Raw genomic sequence first — 16,122 nt, 5'->3', positions numbered from 1 at the left:
CGGGCTGGACTCGAACCGCTGTTGCTCAGAGCTCAAACTCTTGAGCGAGCTCTTAACCAACTGAGCCACTCGGCCGGCCTAAACTGATAAGCCTTTAACCAGACTCATCAAGACAAAAAGAGAGGGGACCCAAATAAATAAAATCAGAAATGAAGGAGAAGTAACAACTGACACCAAAGAAATACAAAAAAATATATAAGAAAATACTAGAAACAATTACATGCCAACAAATTGGACAATCTGGAAGAAATGGATAAATTCCTACAAACATATGATCTTACAAGCCTGAGTAAAGAAGAAAGAGAAAATCTGAAATGAACAATTACTACTAATGAAATTGAATCAGTAATAAAAAAACTGCCAACAAACAAAAGTTCTGGACCAGATGGCTTCACAGGTTTTACCAATCTTACCAATCATTCAAAGAAGAGTTAACACCTATCCTTCTCAAACTATTCCAAAAAATTTAAGAGAAGGGAGAACTTCCAATTAAGTTCATTTTATAAGGCCACCATTACCCTGATTCCAAACTCAGAAAAAGGCAGAGAGAGAGGATCCTTAACAAAATATTACCAAACTGAATTCAGCAATATATTAAGAAGATCATATACTATGATCAAGTGGAATTTATTCCTGGGATGCAAGGTTGCTCCCATATTCGCAAATCAATTAACATGATACACCACATAAAATAAAGTATAAAAATCACGTGGTCATATCAATAGATGCAGAAAAAGCATTTGACAAAATCCAGCATCATTTATGATAAAAACTCTCACCAATGTGGGAATAGAGGGAACATATCTCAATATAATAAAGGCCATATATGACAAACCCACAGCTAACATCATTACTCAACAGGGAAAAGCTAAAAGCATTCTTCTTAAGATCAGGAACAGGACAAAGATGCCCACTTTCACTACTTTTATTCATTCATCATGGTATTCAAAGTCCTAACCACAAGAATCAGACAGGAAAAAGAAATAAAAGGCATTCAAATTGGAAAGGGACAAGTAGAATTATCATTATTTGCAGATAACATAATACTATATAGAGAGAGCCCCAAAGAGTCCACCAAAAAGCTATTAGAACTGATACATGAATTCAGTAAATTAGCAGAATACAAAATTAATATTCAGAAATCAGATGCATTTTTATATATCAATAACAAACTCTCAGAAAGAGAAATTAAGAAAAAAAATCCCATTTACAACTACATTAAACAAAATAATAACCTAGAAAGAAATTTAACCAAGGAAGTAAAAGACCTGTACTCAGAAAAACTCTAAGACATTGAAGAAAGAAATTGAAAAAGATACAAATGGAAGTGTATACTGTGCTCATGGAGAGGAAGAACTAACATCATTAAAATGTCCATATCACTCAAAGCAATCTATAGATTCAATGCAATCCCTATCAAAATTCCAACAGCATTTTTCATAGAACTAGAACAAATAATCTTAAAGTTTATGTCAAACCACAAAAGACCCCGAATAGCCACAGTAATCTTGACAAAGAAGAACAAAATTGGAAGTATCCCGCTACCTGATATCAAACAACATTGCAAAGCTATCATAATCAAAATAGCATGGTATTGGCATAAAAACAGACACCATAAATCAATGGAAAAGAATAGAGAGCCCAGAAATAATTCTACACCTATATGGCTATTTAATCTATGACAAAGGAAGCAAGAATATATAGTGGGGTAAAGACAGTCTCTTCAAAAATGATGTTGGGAAAACACGAGAGATACATGCAATAAAATGAAACTGGACCACCTTCTTACTCCATATACAAAAATAAACTCAAAAAGGATTAAAGACTTAAATGTAAGACCCCAAACCATAAAACTCCCAGAAGAAAACATAGGCAGTATACTCTCTGACATTGCTCTTAGTAATATATTGGGTTGTCGGAAAAGTAATGACATATTTTTTCTATGTTTTTGTTGCAAAAATGCATCATGACTTTTCCGACAACCATATATATATANATATATATATATATATATATATATATATATATATATATATATATATATATATATATAATCTATCTCCTCAAGCAAAGATAACAAAAGAAAAAGTAAACAAATTTGAGAATGTCAAAATAAAAAGTTTTTACACAGCAAAGGAAACCACCAACAAAATAAAAAGACACCCTACTGAATGGGAGAGGATATCTGATAAGAGCTTAATGTCCAAAATTTATAAAGAATTCATACAACTCAACACTAAAAAGACAAACAATCCAATTTAAAAAATGAGCAGAGGACCTGAATGAACATTTCTTCAAAGAGGACATACAGATGGCCAATAGATATATGAAAAGATGCTCAATGCCACTAATCATCAGAGAAATGCAAATTAAAACCTCACACCTGTCAGAATGGCAATCATCAGTAAATCAAAAAACAACAAATGTTGGCGAGGAAGCAAAGAAAAGGAAACCCTTGTGCCCTTTTGGTGGGATTGAAAGTTGGTGCAGACACTATGGAAAAAGGGTTAGAGGTTCCTCAAATAATTAAAAATAGAACTACCTTATGACCCAGTGATTCCACCTTTGGGTATTTATCTGAAGAAATCCTAAACACTAATTTGAAAAGATATGTGCACCCTTATGTTCATTGCAGCGCTATTTACAATAGCCAAGATATGGAAGCAACCCAAGTGCCATCAATAGTCAATTGGATAAAGAAGATGTGGTACATATTTACAATGGGATATTCCTCAACCATAAAAAAGAATGACATCTTGTCATTTGCAACAGCAAATGGATGGACCTAGAGCTTATTATGGTTAGTGAAATAAGTCAGACTGAGAAAGACAAATATTATCTCATTTATATGTGGAATCTAAAGATTAAATTGATGGTTGCCAGATGGTAGGGGGTTTAGGAGACTGGGTTAAAAAGGTGAAGGGATTAAGAAGTACAAATTGATAGTTATAAAATAGTCATTGGGATGTAGGATACAACATAGGGAATATGGTCAATAATGTTGCAACAACTATGTATGCTGCCAGGTGGGCACTAGGCTAGTCAGGGCATCACTGGATAAATTATATAAATGTCTAACCACTATGCTGTACACCTGAAACTAATGTAAAATAATATTGAATGTCAACTGTAACTGAAAAAAATAATTAACAACAATAACAAACAGAATAATAAAACTATCAAGGTGTCTTTTTCACACAGAAGACTATTAGACAACATCAATAATTTTAGTTTATACTTTATAAAATAATGTATATGTATACATATGATCTGACATTATTTTAATTAACTCAACACTACTCAACAGGACTGTCAAAACTGTTCTGTTTGCCAAGTCCAAGGTGTATGAAGATCTGACAAATGAAAAAGAAGTTAATTTTCCCTACGTTAATTATATGCAAAATGAATATGAGTACATTTTTACTTTTTAGGGTGAATAAAAACAGTCAAGTTATTGTGCAATCAACAAGTTGATTATAAAGAGTTACTTTCTAGGTTTAAAATATAAATTGCCAATTGGTGACAATCATAACACACATTTGATAGGATTAATGAAGGCACTAGAGATTCGTCAGTGACCTCACTCTAAATAATATGTTCTTATTTGAAGGGTAATCATTTACTAAGTCATTAAAAAATTAAATTGTATGAAACTTCAATGGGGAACTTTACTTTTCTCCATTCTTATGTTGTTCATGATTATCATGTAATTACCAGAGTCTCTCAATCCTATACTCAAAATGTTGTTTATGTTTTTCTCTCAAAGTTGCCTGAAAGCTCCTAACAGAAGCTTCAGATTATATTGAAAGAAACATCAAAAGAATGATGACTTCAGTAAAGAACGTTACCACCCATTCTTAACAATTGGTTTTATATGGAACAGCCTTAGGCATGTAGGTGTCCTCCTCCCAGGAACAGAAGCCTATCAGACAGGATTTCTAGTGCTGTTAGTATAGATGTGGGGGGCTTTGGGATCGTAGGCTACCAAACACCATAAGATCAAACAAATAAGGAGCAATTACCTCAGACTGGATGACTCTAAAGAGAAAATTTACTTGTGCTTAATGTTTTATTTATTTATTTATTTATTTATTATTATTATTTTTTAAGATTTTTTTATTTGGGAATTGGGGGAGGGGAACAGCGTTGGGGAATCGGGGAAGGGGAACAGACAAGTTGCTGTCCTTTTGTTTTTCAGTCTAGTTGTGGAGGATGTCGCTTCACTGGCCCATGTTGGTATTAACATTGCGTTCTTACCAGGTGAGTCAGTTACGATACCTTATGGCAGCCCACTGCCACAGGGGCTGCAGCTTATGCCGTCTCCTGCAACTCACGGCAGCCCAGCTCCAGGTTGAGCTTTTGTTCACCATCTTAGCTGTAGGTGGCACTGTCACTGGCCCTCATGTGGGATCCGAACCGGGGCCCTGTTGCTCAGAGCTGATGTTCCAAGCCAACTCAACCAACGCACCACTCGGACAGCCCAATGTTTTATTTTTTTAGTAAAAATATGAGACCATGTACCTTACTTCTTGATCTATTCATTTTAATAGTCCTATTATGAACTGGAAGAACTCGTTAAAGGATACCTTATTTAACTGATTCTTTAGAATTCAGTAAAAGTCCTAAAAATACCTTAATACACAAAATAAACCAATACCTAACTGGAAAAATTTAAGAAGATTTTGTGAGAATCAAAGGCCTTTATTAGTCGTGTTGGCAGAACTGCTCAGAACAATGATTAAATATTGGGCAAAATGCTTTTAATGTGTCCTGTAGCCTTTCATTACAGTATAGTTGTTTTTACAGTTTTAATAAAAGTTTTATTTAGTGAGGCATGATAGGTTCACTATGAAGAAACAAAGTGTATTTTTATAACATGGAAATGATGCCACGATGCACTTCCTAGTAACTGTTCTGATTTGTGGTTTCCCAAACCTACAGGTAGGAAAGACTGTCACTTTCAGCAGGACAGGACTCTTGGAGATCTTAGAGAAAGAGGATTACTTCTACTTCATAAGTACTGCAGACAGAACTTAGTAGGGCTGCACTGGACATTTTCTGAACCCTTGCCTTGAAACACATAGTTATAACAGCAATAAAAGTAATGTTGGTAAATAAAAGTGATTAACTTTAGGGCCCTCGAAGCTTTATGAAGCCTCCCGAGAGAAATTAAATATCAAGCTCTAGCTTTATATGGCTCTAGTTATCTCAACTATGTCTACAATGATATCTTTATTATTCACAATAAAATAAATGAAATAAAACCAGCCAAATAAACAAAACACCAAATTATCGATAGTGAATTAGAAAATAGCTAAACAAACACATGTGGTCAAATATTCACCTAAGTGGGAATGAAATCTGACCAGAAGCACAGACTGGGAGAGCAAAATAAACATTTTGCTTGGTTGTCCTTTTGACTAAGCGCTTCACATAACAGAAAAAAACGACAATATGTATCCTCAGAAAAACCTAGTAAAACATAAGTATTCGGTAGAGGACTAGTCTCTAAATAAGTGAAGCCTTTAGCCCTTTCTCTAAGTTTCTAACTCCCTGACTTTGGAAACATGATGACTTTTGTCCTTTGCAGGTATGAAAATCAAGTGAACAAACTTCCCACCTTGAATGGACTACCTATAACTTTGACAGTATTTTTGTATTTTGTTTTTTACCTTTAGTAGCTTTTGTGTTTGTTTGTTATTTTTCAAATATCCAGTTTTTCTGAATTCATCTTTATAAACCATTGCAAGAGAAAAAAATTCTTCTTATTTTTTTTAACTCGTGCCCGTCTGAGTTTTTCTTTCACAGAGACCACGTGGTGAGTGGTATAGTGTCATCTGCAGGTGGAACAGGAGCTAAAAATGTTCTCTCTATTGGTTCGACTAACATGTTTTACTGTGAGTTTGTTTTGTTGAGTTTTACAAATTTGCCTTATACCTTTACAAGTGGGTCATTTAATCCTTACTGCCAAGTTTTTCCGCTGAATTTGTTTCTGTAAAATTACTTGCTAAAAATAGATGATGGCTCAAATAAAATTCTTGACAAATGGTAGATCCATCTCTTCTTGGTCCTCAATAATAATTTTCTGTGAAACTGTTTTTCATAACACCACAGTTTTCAATTTTCCAGACTATGTTTCCAAAATAGCTTGTTTTTATTTGTGTGTAGAAAGTCAGTAAGAATGAGATATCACATGATTTCCTCATCTCGTATGTGCACTAAAATCTGTAAGAGTAATATCAGTATGCTCTGGATTCAAAAGGAAATTTAAAACCTGTCTTTTCATGGAAAGAAAGGATAATTTTTGGGACTCTACTGCCTCTCAGTGGTTCATTTAATATTTACTTTAATTACAAAATGTTTTCTAAAATAAAAAACCTAAAATTTGCAGTTACAGATTTTTCAGTATTTTGACTTCGGTGAGCTCCTTAGAGTAACAGTAATGTAAATTATCTTGTATTTTGTGTGTCCATATCCTCACTGATTAAACACTCAGAAGCCATACTACATCAGGAAAAAAAGTTCATGGTCTGCTTTCCCTGAAACAAGATTGAATGAGTCTAAATGCATAGGAGAGATTGACATAATATAAGGAGAAAGTCAAGCCAGGCTGAATGGAGAACATGATTAATTAAGAAAATTTCACCTCTCTGAACATTCATTGCCCCATGTCCCAGCATAATTAAGTTGTTTTTTAATCTGTATTTTAGTGTTCTAAAGTAAATCCTACAAATTAGAAAGCTAAAAATTTACTTTGAGATTCCTGTTAACTTGACTTAATTGAACTTGAGAGAGAGAGAGAGAGAGAGAGAGAGAGAGAGAGAGAGAGAGAGAGAGAAAGAATATAAACAGGGGAACTTCTAGAAAGACAGAAAGACAGACGCAATTAAAATATGGTTTCAGTTATCAAGGAATTCATCATTTATTATAACAAAGAAAACACTTCACTTTTGTCCCCTTGACATTACCCCTTAACATTTGTTGATGGATTGAATAATCAACCTATCCATTATTTCTCCTTTCAATTTTATAATTTGTTAAAACATATTATTTTAAAAATAGTGATAAAATGTGGAAAAACAGGTTTCAAAATCTGTGTGATTGCTCTATATTAGGTCAAGGACCCACAGTGTGGGGTCTGATTGAAATTTTAAAGAAATGTCTCAGTGCTTAAGCTGATATCTGATCTTAGAGGCATAACTGATTTATGATCTTGGAGGCATAATTTATTCATGACTGTCAATGATTAGACATTCCAAAACAGACTTAAGGGAACTGGAAGCTTGCAACAGTGTTGAAAAAATAATCTTATTCAAATTTTTACAATTTCACTTTCATACATTTTTAGAATTTAAAGAAACAAGATGTTGTGGAAAAGAAATTGAAAGAGGAAATTCATTGAGTAATTATTTACCAGGTACACTGCTTGACACTGGAAATCAATAGATTCAAAATAGATAAGAATTGGCAGAAGGTAGCTAGGGGCCAGATATTTCTGCCTCTCTCCTCCAGCCCAGAAGATAGAATACCACATGATGATAAGGGAAGGAAAAATCAAAGAAAGACAATCCTAATTTGACTAAGAAGCTACCCAGAAAAGAATGAACTTTAACCTACAAATAACAGAGTTTACCCTGAATTAACAGGCATGAACCTTCTCCTTATGGGTTGTTATGTGAGAATAAGAGCTAAGTCAAGTTTTATTGTAGCAAACAAATAGAATTACATTTTTGAATATTTGAGCCTTGTGACAACAAACTTACTTCTACCATAAACCATTTGGGTTTCTGAAAGAGAAATCAACATTAAAAAAAAAAAAAAAAGACAAAGGGCTAGATGACATCATATAGAAAGGTCAAAGTACAAGATAAAAATTGAACAGGAAACAGAATGATAGTTCCAAATAAAGAAGATCAGAATATGCCACCCCCAAATATGCCACTTTATCATAAGGATTATTTTGAGCTGTAGATAATTGAGAAACAGCAGATGCAGGAAGAGCTCTCTGCCTTTCCCTTATCTGACTAAAAGCAGGGCATAAATGTTTCATGAGACAAGTGCCCTCCCTGTACCAGGAAGAAGAGATCAGTGTTATCACTGGAGATGAGGAGTCTACACAGAGATGAGTCTGCATAAACAACCTTACTAAAATAACCCTTATCTTCCATTATTTTCCATGCAATATATTTCTTAGTCATTTCCACACAGTTTATCAGCCCTAGAACCCCAATTCCCTTTTTTTTGTCTAGTAATTTCTCTGCAAGTTATCACCCTTTGTTAAAATAGTATATAAATCCCTGAGTCTAACTGCTTCTTTGAGTTTTCACTTTTTTCTATGAAGCCTCTCTATATGTAAAATATTAGCATCAATAAGAATGTATGTGTCTTTTCTCCTGTTCATCTGTCAATAGTCAATTTAATTTGCAGTCATCAGACACAGAACATAAGAAGATAGAGAAAATGTTTTTCCTCCCCTGCACTAACATGTATGGTATGAGAAGGAACAGAGAATTCAAATAGAGCTAGGAGGGAGCAGGGAGGACCTATGGCACATTCTAGGGTAACAGCAATGCTTCTCTCCTTTTATCTTGGACGGTGGACCTGTAGTGTCTACTCTATTATGCTTTTTATAATAGATATACTATGTAGTACACAATTTATACTCTCTTCTGAATTTTAATCATATTTCACATATGAAACTGGAAAAGAATTGCTGAATGGTAGAAGTGATACTAAAAATCAAAATTTAGTTTTTAAAAAATAAAGAAAGCAAGGTAGCAGCAGCTCACTAAGGTGGTTATTTTAGAAAAGTCAACTTTATTGAGGTATAATTTATATACAAGAAAATGCATTCATTTTAAATGCACAGTTCTGTGAGATTTGACGAATGTACCCATCAGTGTAACCAGCACCACAATTGATAGAACATTGCAATAACCTCAAAACGTTTCTTTGTACACCTTTGCAGTCAATCCTTGCTCCTCAGCCCTGGCCCTAGGCAACCACTAACATGCAATCTGTCGCTATAGGAATTGTCAAGAATTTCATATAAATGGTATCATACAGTTTGTTCTTTTTTGTGTCTGGCCTCTGGCACAGCACGATGCTTTTTAAGACTCGTTCTTGTGGTTGTGTGTATCCGAGTTCATTCTTTTATTGCTGAACTGTATCTCATTATTGGTAGTCATGGGAATGCACTGCTCAGACCTCCTTAACAGAACCTACCCAGCAACTATCACTGGATGACACCCCTCCCTCTCTGTCACCAGGGTCACGCTCTGGTCTCACTTTCCAGGGCTTCTCCCAGCTACTGACTAAGCCTAGTCGGGGGATTAGTGCTGTCCCATTCCTGTTGAATGAGGATCCCTCTAATGAGAGATTTTGGTTGAAAGAATCTCTGCTGACCAGGCTGGAACTTTCTTAGGACTGTCCTGCAGTCAGATTCTTCCCGCTCAATCCTCGCTTCCCTCTTCAGAGATGTCAGCCCTGCATCATCATCTGAGAGCTACACCTGCTTATTCCTGAGTCTTCCCTTTTATCTTTCACAGATGTCTTTCCCTATAAATCCCTTGCACATCTAATTTCCTTTTGGCATCAGTCCTCAGAGGACCCGAACTACCACACACCATTTGTTCATCTTTTCTCCTGTTGATGGAAGTTTAGGTCGTTTTCAGTATGAGCAGTCATGTACCAGTCTTAGTGGGGGCATGCATTTTCATCTTTCTAGGGACTTTCTAGGAGTAGAATTGCTGTTTCATATGGTATATAAGTGTTTAGTTTTATAAAAAGCTTTCAAACTATTCTTCAAAATGATTGAACCATTTTACATTCCAACCATTAATGTATGAGAGTTTCAGATGCTCCACGTCTTTCCATAATTAGATATTTTGATTCTTTTAGTCATTCTAGACGTGTGCATTGTGGTATCTTATTGTAATTTTTAAAATATTTTTATTTATTTATTTCAGGTGTACAAAACAACATAGTGATTAGACATTTATACACCTCACAAAACGTGATCACCCCAACAAGTCTGTTACCCATCTGACACTGTATATAGTTATTACAATATCACTGACCATATTTTCTATACTGTGCTTTACATCCCAACTATACATTTTTAAAATTATAGCTGACATTCAATATTATTTTATATTACTTTCAGGTATATAGCATAATGGTTAGGTATGTATATAATTTATGAAGTTATTCCCCCAGCAAGTCTAGTATTCATCTGATGCCATACATAGTTTTTATAATGTTATTGACTATATTCCCCATACCGTACTTCATATCCCCATGACTATTTTGTAACTACCAATTTGTACTTTCTAATTCCTTCACCTTTTTCACCCTACTCCCCAACCTACCTTCCATCTAGTTTGTTCTCTGTATCGATGCGTGTTTCTGTTTTGTTTGTTCATTTATTCTATTCTTTAGACTCCACAGATAAGTGAGATCATATGGTATTTGTCTTTCTCAGTCTGACTTATTTCACTTGACATAATATCCTCTAGGTCCATCCATGTTGTTGCAAATGATAAGGTTTTATTTTTTTTATAGCCAAGTAATATTCCATTGTATATATGCACCATTTCTTCTTTATCCAGTCATCTATCAAAGGGTATTTTGGTTGTTCCTATATCTTGGCTATTGTAAATAGTGCTGCAGTGAACATAGGGATTCATATGTCTTTCTTAATTAGTGTTTTGTATTTCTGTGGATAAATACCCAGAAGTGGTATTACTGGGTCATAAGATAGTTCTATTTTTAATTTTTTAAGGAGCCTCAAAACTTCTTCCATAGTGGCTGTACCAATTTGCAATCCCACCAACAGTGCACGAGAGTTCCCTTTTCTTTGCATCCCTGCCAACATTTGTTGTTTGTTGATTTATTGAAGATAGCCATTCTGACAGATGTGAGATGATATCTCATTGTGGTTTAATTTGCATTTCTCTGATGATCAGTGATGTTGAGCATCTTTTGTATGTCTATTGGCCATCTTCTATGTCCTCTTTGGAGAAATGTCTATTCATGTACCTTCTTTTTTTATTGAAAGTATGGGAGTATTATAAAATTAGTCCCCTTTTAAAATTATACCTTATTTTAATGATTTTTTAAAAAGATTTTATTGGGGAATTGGGGGAGGGGAACAGTGCTGGGGAATTGGGGGAAGGGGAACAGACAAGTTGCTGTCCTTTTTTTCTTCAGTCTAGTTGTGGAGGACGTCGCTTCACTGGCTCAAGTTGGCACCATCATTGTGCTCTTCCCAGGCGAGGCAGGTAGGTCACCGGCCTCTGGACGGCTGCTCACTGCGGCTGCTGGCCACTCACGCTGGCTGCTGGCTACACATGGTAGCCCATGGCAACCCACTGCAGCAGGGGCTGCAGCCTACGCCGTCNCCCAGCTCCAGGTTGAGCTGTTGTTCAGCATCTTAGCTGTGGAGGGCAGTGTCACTGGCCCTCATATGTGGGATCCGAACCGGGGCCCTATGGCATCCCAAGCCAGCTCTTAACCTACGCGCCACTCGGCCAGCCCTTAATGATTTTTTTATAACTGATTTTATTCCTTTTAACTGAAGTCTAGGGCCCAAAGTGATGTGTTGATCTGTTTCAGCTCAGGTTGTTTTTCAGCATATGTCAGAGTGTCACTCACCTCTATTCCTTTTTCTTTTAGAAGGCACATAATAACCAAATCAGGTGCCTTGTCCTCCATACAGCTCCAAAGACAATCCATCTGGAGTACAGAATATGGTAGCTTCTAAGCTGCACAGCAGATCTCTTCCAGTCAGAGAACCCGCCCATATGGGAACCTCAGAGGAAAAGGAACAGGGCGGGCCCAACATACCAACATCCTGTACTAGTCTATCACCAAATGGAAGTGAGAAACGACAAAGGAAACTGCAGAATAAGCACCAGTATGACCAGTTCCCACCTCTGAGATCCCTACATCTGCCCACTTTAAATCATTGGCCAATTCTTCCTTTACCTTCCGGCCTTTCTAACTTCCTTTTTTCCTGCAATTCCTGCACCCTCCAGAGTCACTTTCTACACTCCCTCTTCCAGTGTCCTGGCTTCTTGCAATAATGACATATAGTCTGACATCTGCCTTTCTTTTCTTCAAAGATTGTCCAGAGTAGGGTTATTCCTTTTAGTAAAAAGTTCTAACCAAGCAGCTAACATAGCAGTTTTACATTTTTTCATTTTTTTCTTTATCTTTTTCTAGATTGTCCCCCAAAACTAAGTTTCCACTGGTAAGATTTGAGTAATGGTCTACCCTTACAATCCTCCCACCTTTTTGCTAATTTGAGTTTGGATAGTCAGCAAGAGAGCCAGGAACAAAGTGACTAGGACCAGGGGGCAGTTTGGATCTACCCTTGCATCCATGCCAATATTATCTGAGGAAATCAGAGGGGGATCTACCCATCTTCTGGATATACAGATACAATGTCTCCCAGCTCATCTTTAGTGAAGACGCTTCAAGTTCAGTCATTATTGATCCCTGTTTATGAGTTTCTAATGTCCTTAGATCTTACGTAGCTGTGTGTGTAGGGGGGTAAGCTGATTTCCTCTGGCTGCCATACTCCTAGTTGTGGTAATGTTCTGGATGTTCTTGCTCTATCAGAGAAGCAGGCTGCTGGTTGCAGAATTCCATGCTTTAGCCAGTACACATCTCCATGCATGAGGCTGCAAGCAGGAAACATGCTGCAGAGTACTTCTGCAAACCCCTTAGGACACAGGGAAAAAAGGTCTTTAAAATGAGTAATATCAGCTAGTGAGAAAGGCATGCGAATTACCCAGGAGTTCTGAGTAGCTTCTCAATGACATCAGCTTTGCTGTTGATTTAAATAGGAAGGTCTGGTTTTCCTCACACAAAGATTAGAAAAATGTAAATTATGTGGTGTGTTGGTATCCTTCCTGTGTTGACATTCATAAGCTTAACAACTTGTTCCTTTGCTTTTTCCAAGTGGCCAGTGCATCTACTCTCCACCCTGTTGCCCTCATAGTAGGGCACAATCTTTTATTCAAGTTCTCAGTTATTCCCAGATCGTGTCTGCTTTCCTAACAGCATGTTGGGTGGATGAGAAGAGAGTTTCAATGGTGGATCTGAGCTAAGACATGAAGTGGACTCAGGGCTAAGTCTCCAAGCACACAAATTTGTGTTCTCAAAATGGTAGGTAATTCGTTACCAGTGGAATTGCCCTCCCATCCTTCCTTACAGGGAAGATCACTAATGAAGGGATCCACTATCTAAAAGAAGCAGCGCTTCCCCCTTCCCCAGAGTCAGTGTGAGACTGGGAGGGATAAAGAGATACGGGGAGGGGGGGCAGAGGGAGCGGGGCAGTAGAGAAAGGAGGTGGAGAGTTCTATGAAAGGGGCAGTGCCTTTAAATATCACATTTCCTTTCCATTTTTCACATTCCCCCCCCCCCCGGCTATCCAAAGCATTTAAAACGTTTTTCTTAGTGATTTTCATTGCATATGAAGTCTAACAATTCAGTTCACAAACTTGTCACCATGCACTTACATGGGCAGCACTATACAAACAGCTCGGTAAGGTTTCATAACCTTGGTATAGCAGTGTCTCCCAGTTGTGTTCATGTTGACACGTGGTGGTGTCTAGCTGAGTGGCGTTTATTATTGTTGTTGCGTGTTTTTGTGTGCTGTTGCGAGAATGTTTGAGCTTGAATTAGAGCAATGAACAAACATTAAATTTCTTGTAAAACTTGGCAAGAGTGGAAGTGAAATCAGGGACATATTAGTCCAAGTTTATGGGGATAATGCCATGAAGAAAATGTCAGGGTACAAATGGATTAAACGTTTTTCTGAGGGGAGAGAACGTGTTACTGATGAAGAGAGGTCAGGGAGGCCAATAATGAGCAGAACTGATGAAAACATTGCAAACATTCATCGAATTGTGTGTCAAAATCGTCAGCTGACTATGAGAAGCATAGCAGACAAAATAAACATCGATAGAGAAACAGGGAAATCTTAACTGAAAATCTTGGCATGAGAAAGGTGTGCACAAAAACGGTCCCTAAGGAGCTCACTGATGAACAAAAGTAAAGGAGAGTCAAAGTTTACCAAGACCTTTTGGAGAGGCAAGATGATGTTTTCAGCCATGGTATCACAGGTGATGAAACATGGGTGTACCAATACGACCCTGAAACAAAGCATCAAAGTGCACAATAGAAGTCAGTCAATTCTGCACGACCAAGAAAGTTCTGTTAGTTCAAATCAAGAGTCAAAACAATGTTGCTAACCTGTTTTAATATCAGAGAAATTATTCGTTATGAATTTGTACCAACTGGACAGTGAACCAAGTTTACTATTTGGAAGTGCTGAAAAGGCTGCGTGAAAAAGTTAGATGAAAACAACATGAACTTTTCGCCAACAATTCATGGCTCTTGCATTATGACAATGCACCAGCTCACATGGCACTGTCTGTGAGGGAGTTTTTAGCCAGTAAACAAATAACTGTATTGGGACTCCCTCCCTACTCACCTGATCGGGCCCCCAATGTGTTCTTTCTTTACCTGAAGATAAAGGAAATATTGAAAGGAAGACATTTTGATGATATTTGGAACATCAAGAGTAATGCGATGACGGCTCTGAAGGCCATTCCAGAAAAACAGTTCCAAAACTGCTTTGAAGGGTGGTTAGACACTGGCATTGGTGCATAGCTTCCCAAGGGGAGCACTTCAAAGATGACCATAGTGCGATTCAGCAATGAGGTAGGTAGCACTTTTTCTAGGATGAGTTCACAAACTTAATTGTCCTACCTTGTATATATATATATATATATATATATATATATATATATATATATATATGATACATATAAACATATGCTATTGTTAGTTTGAACAAACTGTTATCTGTTAGCTCAGTCAATAATGATAAAAATAAACATTTTTATTTTACTCTTACTTATTCCTTTTATTTTCTTCCTTTCTTTATACAGATCTGAGTTTCTCACCTATATTATTTTCCTTTTCTTTAAGACATTTCATTTAGCATTTCTTGCAAGACAGGTCTATTGATAACAAATTCTCTCAATTTTTGTTTGTCTGAGAAAGTCTTTATTTCTCTTTCACTTTTGAAGAATAATTTCACAGAATTCTAGGTTGGTGATATCTTTCCTCTCAACATTTTAAATATTTCACCCCATTCTCTTCTTACTTGCATGGTTTCTTCTTACTTACATCTAAAGAGAAGTCAGAAGTAATTCTTATCTTTTTCATCTTTGGTAAGGTTGTTTTTCTCCTCTTACTTCTTTCAGGTTTTTTTTATGTTTGACTTCCTATAGTTTCAAAATGATATACCTAGGTGTAGTTTTTTTGACATTTTTTCTGATTGGTGTTCTCTGAGCTTCCTAGATCTGTGGCTTGTTGTCTGACATTACTTTGGAAGAAATTCTCAGTCATTGTTTTTTCAAATATTTCCTGATTTTTTTTCATTATCAGTATTCTCAGAACACACAAATTTCACTTTTACTTTCTTAATTAAAAAATATACTTAAACCCTCCTCAAATTAAATTATGTATTTCTTTTTTATGCTTTTATATATGAACAAGCCTTTCTAAAAGTAGAAACAAGAAAAGGAGAGAAATTAACTTAAAGGTTGTCTATAATTGGGTGGCTTTTGCTTATTCAGGACTGCATATATATATATATATATATATATATATATATATATATATAATTTTATTTTTTCCTGACAGGATGGAATTTCAGCAGCACTGTTGTGATCCCAGGAGAGAAATCAAATATTTAATATGTCAGGAAGTAAAAAATAATCACAGTTCTTTTGTTGTTAATTTTTTTTTAATTGGGGAACAGTGTGCTTTCCCAGGACCCATCGGCTCCAAGTCAAGTAGTTGTCTCCAATCTAGTTGTGGAGGGCGCAGCTCCGTGGCCCATGTGGGAATCGAGCCGGCAACCTTGGTGTCATGAGCCTGCACTCTAACCACCTGAGCTAACCGGCTGCCCCATAATCACAGTTCTTGATGAAGTTGTTTGATAAAACTTTCATGAAGATGCAATGACTCTTAATTTATAAACTGTGTTTGTCAGAAGAAATAGTATGGACTTTGAAACCAATCAGTGGGAACTACTTGATC

The sequence above is a fragment of the Hipposideros armiger genome, unplaced genomic scaffold (assembly GCF_001890085.2).
Source record: "Hipposideros armiger isolate ML-2016 unplaced genomic scaffold, ASM189008v1 scaffold_344, whole genome shotgun sequence".
NCBI lineage: Eukaryota > Metazoa > Chordata > Mammalia > Chiroptera > Hipposideridae > Hipposideros > Hipposideros armiger.
This window is presented reverse-complemented; position numbering follows the sequence as displayed.